Source organism: Pseudophryne corroboree, chromosome 6, assembly GCF_028390025.1.
Source record: "Pseudophryne corroboree isolate aPseCor3 chromosome 6, aPseCor3.hap2, whole genome shotgun sequence".
Lineage (NCBI taxonomy): Eukaryota > Metazoa > Chordata > Amphibia > Anura > Myobatrachidae > Pseudophryne > Pseudophryne corroboree.
This window is the reverse complement of record NC_086449.1, coordinates 700,993,147-701,003,013: the sequence shown is the minus strand read 5'-3', so window position 1 is coordinate 701,003,013 and position 9,867 is coordinate 700,993,147.

Sequence of the window (9,867 nt, the reverse complement as noted above, 5' to 3'; positions counted from 1 at the left end):
AAGTACTGAATGGCTATCCCTGCTGAGGACAGGCTGGTGGCGACCCTGAGGTTTCTGGCTACAGGAAGGTCTCTGGCTGACCTGAAGTTTGGATCCCTCATCTCCCCGCAAGCTTTGGGCCTCATCATCCCGGACACCTGCAAAGCTAACGTAAAGGTGCTGCAGTACCATTAGTGCAAGGTAAGGAAAAATACACCATACACTTGTTGTAAATACAAAAACTGTTTTATTAAAACTAATGAATCTGTGGGTTATTTTTGGTTTGATTGTTTAACACAATAGGATTTTTTTTATTTTCTTTATAAAAGACAGAAACTGTACAAACATATATAAAACTTTGTAAAAATGTTGTATCATCCAGTTTTACCATTCGCAGTAGGTATGGACCAGTATGATAGATGGTGATTCTGACACAGATATGCAAAGGTTCATGCACATGTTGTGCAAAGTGCAATGGCAATGGCCCCAACCCCATTGATCTGCACAATGCAGCACGTGTGCATGGGCCTTGGATTATCTGCATCAGAAACAGCATATATCATACCCCTCCATACCTACGCAGATGATAAAACTGGGAATCACCTTATTAAATGTTTTTGAACAGAGGAGACTCCTGATCATCCTCCAGGAAGGACGTATTCAGGTGCCTGTAGCAGGGTGGGGGAGCAGGTTGTGAGGAGGATGCTGGACAGGGTGCTGGCGGATATGAGGAAGGGACTGTTAAGTGGGTTGGTGAAGCAAGGTTTGAGGAGGCGGCTGGTAAGGAGTGCATTGGATCAAGGGGTAATCCTCGGACAGGAGGATGGTGGAGTTAGCTCCGCTATCATCGCTGGTACAGCCTTGATGTGCGCAAGGCCCATTAGTTGTGTGTGTGATGTAAGCTGCCCTTTCCGCCCTTAGGAATAACAGTTCGCTTGCTATTTGCTCAAACTCCAGCTGTTGTTCTGCATCCATCTGGCGGAGCCCATCGGCCAGATAGGTGCCGAAGTTATCCTGGTGTCACAACTGAGGGCCTGAGCTGACGGGAGGCAGCCTCAGTTGTAGGGGCTGAGATGTACCGGAACCTGGGAGGTTGTATCAGACCCCTGGACATGTAAGTAACATGAAGAAGAACCGCCCGAAGGCGTGACCACGACAACTTGGATAAAAGTCAATGATGTTTATTTATGACAAACTCCATGCATCACAGTAGCAGTAAAAGAAACATAAAATCAGCAGAGAAATAATACAGTTCCTGGGTACTACAGGGTGGCAGGGGCCACAGAGCTCTGGTAGTATGAGACAGTTCTTATTATCTGCGAGTTGGAAAGTCCTTACCAGGCCTGACTGTAGTAATGAAGAAAGCCCAGGATCGTACCAGCTGGTGTTCCAGGGAAAGCTGGACTGCTGTAAATAAAATAGCTGCTGTGGGTTCTGGTTGGAACCGGACAGATGTTGGCACGGAGTGGATACTGGCTGGAACCAGTTAAATAATAAATGAAGCTTGAGAGCGATGCAATATGAATGAAATGTAGAACTTGAGAGCGGAGAAATAATAATACCGGTGGAGAGTGGTAAACTGTAGAAAGGACACCGGCCCTTTAAGAGAAGCTGTACTCTGCTGGAAGCTGGGCTGGAAGCAGGTAATGTTGTAGCTGGAAACAGATGAATCCACAATGGATCGGAGAGTCAGGCTACACCGCAGGTGGAATGCTGGTGCGGGTCTCTATGATGGAAGTCTTGAGACAGGAGCTGGAACCTGGAAGACAATCACAGGAGAGAGACAAACAGGAACTAGGTTTGACAACCAAAGCACTGACGCCTTCCTTGCTCAGGCACAGTGTATTTATACCTGCAGCAAGGAAGGGATTGGCTAGGCAATTATGCAGATTAACAATACTGACAACAGATTGGAGGAAATGATCAGCTGACAGAATCCAAGATGGCTGCGCCCATGCAGACACTTGGAGGGAAGTTTGGTTTGTAATCCATGTGGTAATGAAAACAGTAATGGCGGCGCCGGCCACTGGAGACAGGAGACGCCAGGCTGACAAGTGCACATCCAACCACGCGGACACAGCGGAGGCCGCGGCTGACGTAATCGCCACTCTTCCACTCTGCATGCAGAAGCTCAGGGACGGCGGCGGAGGCCGCGGGAGACGCCATGCCAGATGTAATAAGGCGTTACTGTGACAGCGTCTCAGAGAGACAGGAGAGGATGCAGGAATGTGAACATTAGGATAACAGATGGGATCCGGTCCTGGAGCGCTGAGCCAGCCTTAGGAGGCATCTGATGGGTAAGAAATGGCGTCCAGATACCCGGATCGTGACACCTGGTGGTCGAGTGGCCTCCTCAGTGCCAGCTTAGCACGCGACAGCAAATCGTCTTCTGCTGCTTGTTTTCCCTTGCACCGCTGTTTCTTTGAGGGGGGTTGTGGTGGGGTTGGGGTTTTGGTAGGTGGGCTAGCCGGGCCAGGAGTGATCGCTATCAAAGATAGGTCTGGGGTGCCAGCTCTCTCTTGCTCTGGCTATGCACTGTGAGTCTGTGGGTCAAAAAACAGAAACATTTATTAATAACCTTTCTTTTTTTCATTTTTTTTTCTAGTTCCCTACAAGCGTGGAAGAGTGGAAAGCTATCGATGAGGAATTTGAAGAGCGTTGGAATTTCCCAAATTGTGTAGCAGCCATTGACGACAAACATGTCCGCATAACCCAGCCTGTCAACAGTGGTTCATACTACTATAACAATAAAGGGTACTTCAGTATTGTTCTGATGACAGCGGTTAATGCAAACTACGAGTTCATCTTTTTGGATGTCGGCAAGACTGGGCAGGCTTCGGATGGTGGCATTTTCAAGAATACACTGTTTTGCGAAAAAAACTCACCTCCAACACCCTTCACTTGCCGACTGTCCAGGAAATAAAGTATGGCCTAAATTTTGTGTTCGTGGCAGATGAGGCATTCGCCCTGCACGAACACATCATTAAACCATATCCGCAAAGGGGTATTAGCAAAGAGAAGCGGATCTTTAATTACAGGCTATCCAAGGCACGCCGTATTGTGGAGAGTGCCTTTGGAATCCTAAGCAACAGATTCTGCATCTTCCACACTGCCATCAACCTGAGGCTGGACAAAATCGACTTGGTCGTCAGTGCGTGCTGTGTCATGCACATTTTGCCCCTCCGTAAAGCCATGCAGCAAAGGCCTACAGGCACAGCTCCACAAGAAGACCCAGACCTGCCAAAGGAGGTAGTTCCAATGTTCTAAATGGAAGTACCTGCACTTCAGTACATGGGGACTGCATGGGCCAAACAAGTCAGGGTGTACATGGCCTATTTCAACAAAATGTGTGTTGTTGATCGACAGGAGGAGTGCATTAGGTAAAGTAAAGTGGATTATACCTGTTCTCCTGTCACTACAAACTTGAACATTGCACAAGGACATTTAAATACTGTGTCTCTACTTACCGAAAGTGGCTGCGAACTTTCATCCACATTTGCCACTTTGTCAACCTCCTTCTCAGCCATCGCCACGATGCTATACTTCTGAATCTCCTGGCTGTGAGTAAAGGTGAGCAGGTCATAGTACCAGAGGGAGGTCTGGTACACCTATTCGGCTCCAGCACCAGATCTCCGGGAGCTATCCATCTTCTTGTGCTCTTTTAGGAAAACCGTACATAGTATCTGGATTTTCCTGCTGACCCCAATGCACGGTGGCCTCAGGATAGTAGGATCTACTGAACGCCACCAACTTTTTAAGCACTTTGGTCCTTTTGACCTTATTCATATACTCTTTTGATTTTGTGCGCCAGAGCTATACTTTTCAATAAACGATTCCACAAACTCATGCTCTTTCTTCTGAGCAAGAGACATTTCTATGGGAAAAAAGGAAAACAAACAGTTTGCTTCCAATAAATGTTGTTTGAAACTTTTTTGGTTTGAAATATTTTTTTTGGGATACGCTACAGAAAACTTTATAATAAATTTCTTTATTTATAAATGTGTTATTATAGGGGGACAGGGGCACATATATATATTAATTAGTGGGCACGTAAAAGCATTGGTGGGCAATGTGGCCATATATAAAGCAATTAGTGGGCATATAAAAACATTGGTGGGCAGTGTGGGCATATATAAACCAATCAGTGAGCATACGAAGGCATTGGTGGCCAGCGTGGGCAATAAAGCAATCAGTGGGCACATAAACATAAGTGGGCAGTGTGGGCATATATAAACCAATCAGTGGGCATACAAAGGCATTGGTGGCCTGTATGGCCATATATAAAGCAATCAGTGGGCACATAAAAGCATTGGTGGGCAGTTTGGCCATATATTAAACAATCAGTGGACATACACAGGCATTGATGGACAGTATGGGCATAGGAGAGCATTGGTGGCCAGGAGTACACATACCACAGAATGAAATCGGATGGGTATCCCAAATCAGAGGAGAGAGTGCAAGTCTGCACTGCTGGTACACCGCACGATGCTGGAGAAAATGGCGATGAGTGGGAGTGTACAGTAAATGCCACTCAAACGATGCGGGTCGCATGATGCAAACACACACAATCAGCACACAATCGGCACCCAATCGGAGGCCGAATTGACAAATCTTGACTGCAGCAGGTCTAGGTCTCCAATTCAACATATGAGCAGCGGGTACGTGCATCGGATCAGAATCGTATGCAAAACATGTACGATTCGTCACTTTTTCCATTAGATTGCATAGAAATTGCATAGAAATTGGGTCTTTTTTACACGACGTTGTCCTGGTGTGCACCCACCCTAAGTCAGATCATGTAACAAACGCAATTGCTTGAACATTCCGCACCCTGCCGTCACTCGGAAGACGGCGACGGGGGGCGGCACCATGAAAGGGGTCCAGCGTAAAGTGGGGTCACTGTTGAGAGATGGGTCTGGCCCAGTACAGTCGAACCCAGACCACCAGAAAAAAGTGGCCTGGTATCCCGGTGGACCAATCCGTCCATGCCTCTTACACCCTCTTTCCACTGACATGAAAATCCTGGGTGTTTTGCAATTGAATGCACATCAACCTGGTATTTTTGTCACTGGAAAAATAAGAATTTACTTACCGATAATTCTATTTCTCGTAGTCCGTAGTGGATGCTGGGAACTCCGTAAGGACCATGGGGAATAGCGGCTCCGCAGGAGACTGGGCACAAAAGTAAAGCTTTAGGACTACCTGGTGTGCACTGGCTCCTCCCCCTATGACCCTCCTCCAAGCCTCAGTTAGGATACTGTGCCCGGACGAGCGTACACAATAAGGAAGGATTTTGAATCCCGGGTAAGACTCATACCAGCCACACCAATCACACCGTACAACCTGTGATCTGAACCCAGTTAACAGCATGATAACAGCGGAGCCTCTGAAAAGATGGCTCACAACAACAAAAACCCGATTTTTGTAACAGCAACTATGTACAAGTATTGCAGACAATCCGCACTTGGGATGGGCGCCCAGCATCCACTACGGACTACGAGAAATAGAATTATCGGTAAGTAAATTCTTATTTTCTCTGACGTCCTAGTGGATGCTGGGAACTCCGTAAGGACCATGGGGATTATACCAAAGCTCCCAAACGGGCGGGAGAGTGCGGATGACTCTGCAGCACCGAATGAGAGAACTCCAGGTCCTCCTCAGCTAGGGTATCAAATTTGTAGAATTTAGCAAACGTGTTTGCCCCTGACCAAGTAGCTGCTCTGCAAAGTTGTAAAGCCGAGACCCCTCGGGCAGCCGCCCAAGATGAGCCCACCTTCCTTGTGGAATGGGCTTTTACAGATTTAGGCTGTGGCAGGCCTGCCACAGAATGTGCAAGCTGAATTGTACTACAAATCCAACGAGCAATAGTCTGCTTAGAAGCAGGAGCACCCAGCTTGTTGGGTGCATACAGGATAAACAGCGAGTCAGATTTTCTGACTCCAGCCGTCCTGGAAACATATATTTTCAGGGCCCTGACTACATCCAGCAACTTGGAGTCCTCCAAGTCCCTAGTAGCCGCAGGTACCACAATAGGCTGGTTCAGGTGAAACGCTGAAACAACCTTAGGGAGAAATTGAGGACGAGTCCTCAATTCTGCCCTGTCCGTATGAAAAATTAGGTAAGGGCTTTTATAGGATAAAGCCGCCAATTCTGACACACGCCTGGCCGAAGCCAGGGCCAACAGCATTACCACTTTCCATGTGAGATATTTTAAGTCCACAGTGGTGAGTGGTTCAAACCAATGTGATTTTAGGAACCCCAAAACTACATTGAGATCCCAAGGTGCCACTGGAGGCACAAAAGGAGGCTGTATATGCAGTACCCCCTTGACAAACGTCTGAACTTCAGGAACTGAAGCCAGTTCTTTCTGGAAGAAAATCGACAGGGCCGAAATTTGAACCTTAATGGACCCTAATTTTAGGCCCATAGACAGTCCTGTTTGCAGGAAATGCAGGAAACGACCCAGTTGAAATTCCTCTGTAGGGGCCTTCCTGGCCTCGCACCACGCAACATATTTACGCCAAATACGGTGATAATGTTGTGCGGTTACATCCTTCCTGGCTTTGATCAGGGTAGGGATGACTTCATCCGGAATGCCTTTTTCCTTCAGGATCCGGCGTTCAACCGCCATGCCGTCAAACGCAGCCGCGGTAAGACTTGGAACAGACAGGGTCCCTGCTGGAGCAGGTCCCTTCTTAGAGGTAGAGGCCACGGGTCCTCTGTGAGCATCTCTTGAAGTTCCGGGTACCAAGTCCTTCTTGGCCAATCCGGAGCCACGAGTATAGTTCTTACTCCTCTCCGTCTTATAATTCTCAGTACCTTGGGTATGAGAGGCAGAGGAGGGAACACATACACTGACTGGTACACCCATGGTGTTACCAGAGCGTCCACAGCTATTGCCTGAGGGTCCCTTGACCTGGCGCAACACCTGTCTAGTTTTTTGTTCACCTTTGGTTTTTCCCAACGGTTCACAATCATGTGGAAGACTTCTGGATGAAGTCCCCACTCTCCCGGGTGGAGGTCGTGCCTGCTGAGGAAGTCTGCTTCCCAGTTGTCCACTCCCGGAATGAACACTGCTGACAGTGCTATCACATGATTTTCCGCCCAGCGAAGAATCCTTGCAGCTTCTGCCATTGCCCTCCTGCTTCTTGTGCCGCCCTGTCTGTTTACGTGGGCGACTGCCGTGATGTTGTCTGACTGGATCAGCACCGGCTGACCTTGAAGCAGAGGTCTTGCTAGGCTTAGAGCATTGTAGCTGGCCCTTAGCTCCAGGATATTTATGTGAAGTGATGTCTCCAGGCTTGACCACAAGCCCTGGAAATTTCTTCCCTGTGTGACTGCTCCCCACAGCCTCTCAGGCTGGCATCCGTGGTCACCAGGACCCAGTCCTGAATGCCGAATCTGCGGCCCTCTAGAATATGAGCACTCTGCAACCACCACAGGAGAGACACCCTTGTCTTTGGTGACAAGATTATCCGCTGATGCATCTGAAGATGCGACCCGGACCATTTGTCTAGCAGATCCCACTGGAAGGTTCTTGCGTGGAATCTGCCAAATGGGATTGCTTCGTAGGAAGCCACCATTTTTCCCAGGACCCTTGTGCATTGATGCACAGAGACTTGGCCTGGTTTTAGGAGATTTCTGACTAGCTCGGATAACTCCCTGGCTTTCTCCTCCGGGAGAAAAACCTTTTTCTGGACTGTGTCCAGGATCATCCCTAGGAATAGACGGCGTGTCGTCGGGATCAGCTGCGATTTTGGAATATTGAGAATCCAACCATGCTGCTGCAACACTATCTGAGATAGTGCTACCCCGACTTCCAACTGTTCCCTGGATCTTGCCCTTATCAGGAGATCGTCCAAGTAAGGGATAACTAAAACTCCCTTCCTTCGAAGGAGTATCATCATTTCGGCCATTACCTTGGTAAAGACCCGGGGTGCCGTGGACAAGCCAAACGGCAGCGTCTGAAACTGATAGTGACAATTCTGTTGGCGGGAAAGGGTATGATGCCAATAACCTTTTAGGAATTATCAGTTTTTTATCGGGGGAAACCCACGCCTCATCACACACTTCATTTAATTCCTCGGATACAGGAAAAACTACAGGCAGTTTTTTCTCACCAAACATAATACCCTTTTTAGTGGTACTTGTATTATCAGAAATATGCAAAACATTTTTCATTGCCTCAATCATGTAACGTGTGGCCCTACTGGAAGTCACATTTGTCTCATCATCGTCGACACTGGAGTCAGTATCCGTGTCTGTGTCTGCCATCTGAGGTAATGGGCGTTTTAGAGCCCCTGATGGCGTTTGAGACCCCTGGACAGGCACAAGCTGAGTAGCCGGCTGTCTCATATCGTCAACTGTCTTTCGTAAAGAGCTGACATTGTCACGCAATTCCATCCATAAGCTCATCCACTCAGGTGTCGACTCCCTAGGGGGTGACAACTCTATTATAGGCAATTGCTCCGCCTCCATCTCATTTTCCTCCTCAAACATGTCGACACAATCGTACCGACACACCGCACACACACAGGGAATGCTCTGATAGAGGACAGGACCCCACTAGCTCTTTGGGGAGACAGAGGGAGAGTATGCCAGCACACACCAGAGCGCTATATATAGACAGGAATACCACTATATAACGTGCTTTTCCCTTTATAGCTGCTGTTATTATCAAAACTGCGCCAAATTAGTGCCCCCCCCCTCTCTTTTTTACCCTTTTCTGTAGTGCAGGACTGCAGGGGAGAGTCAGGGAGACGTCCTTCCAGCGGAGCTGTGATGGAAAATGGCGCCCGTGTGCTGAGGAGATAGGCTCCGCCCCCTTCTCGGCGGCCTTTTCTCCCGCTTTTTGGTGAATTCTGGCAGGGGTTAAAATACATCCATATAGCCCTGGGGGTTACATGTGGTGTATTTTCACCAGCCAAGGTGTTTTACATTGCTGCTCAGGGCGCCCCCCCCTAGCGCCCTGCACCCTCAGTGACCGGAGTGTGAAGTGTGCCTGAGGAGCAATGGCGCACAGCTGCAGTGCTGTGCGCTACCTTGTTGAAGACATGTCTTCTGCCGCCGATTTTTCCGGACCTCTTCTTGCTTCTGGCTCTGTAAGGGGGCCGGCGGCGCGGCTCTGGGACCGGACTCCGAGGCTGGGCCTGTGTTCGGTCCCTCTGGAGCTAATTGTGTCCAGTAGCCTAAGAAGCCCAAGCTGGCTGCAAGCAGGCAGGTTCGCTTCTTCTCCCCTTAGTCCCTCGATGCAGTGAGCCTGTTGCCAGCAGGTCTCACTGAAAATAAAAAACCTAAAACTAAACTTTCACTAAGAAGCTCAGGAGAGCCCCTAGTGTGCACCCTTCTCGGCCGGGCACAAAAATTTAACTGAGGCTTGGAGGAGGGTCATAGGGGGAGGAGCCAGTGCACACCAGGTAGTCCTAAAGCTTTACTTTTGTGCCCAGTCTCCTGCGGAGCCGCTATTCCCCATGGTCCTTACGGAGTTCCCAGCATCCACTAGGACGTCAGAGAAAGGTAATGACCCTACCCAGGGCCCCAACCCTGCTCTTTACCATGGCCAGGCCTGAGAGACGACAATTTCCCAGGTCAACAGTGAAAACCTGGGACATTTAGTGCTGCTATTGGTGCATATGGCAGCGCTAAGTGACCTAGGTTCTGTGACAATATTGTAGCCTACCGTAAGCACTATCAGGCTGCAGACAGAGAAAGTCCCTTTAGTACATATCATGAAGTGATATGTAACACCGACTTTTAGTGTCCGGTGGCTTGGATAGGTTCATTCAGCCGTAACAGGTAAGCTTCCTGTTCTTCCCAGGTAGAGGGGTGAAGGCAACCCGACCCCAGTTACAATAATCACACCAGTAACATAACTTATATTTATCTGAA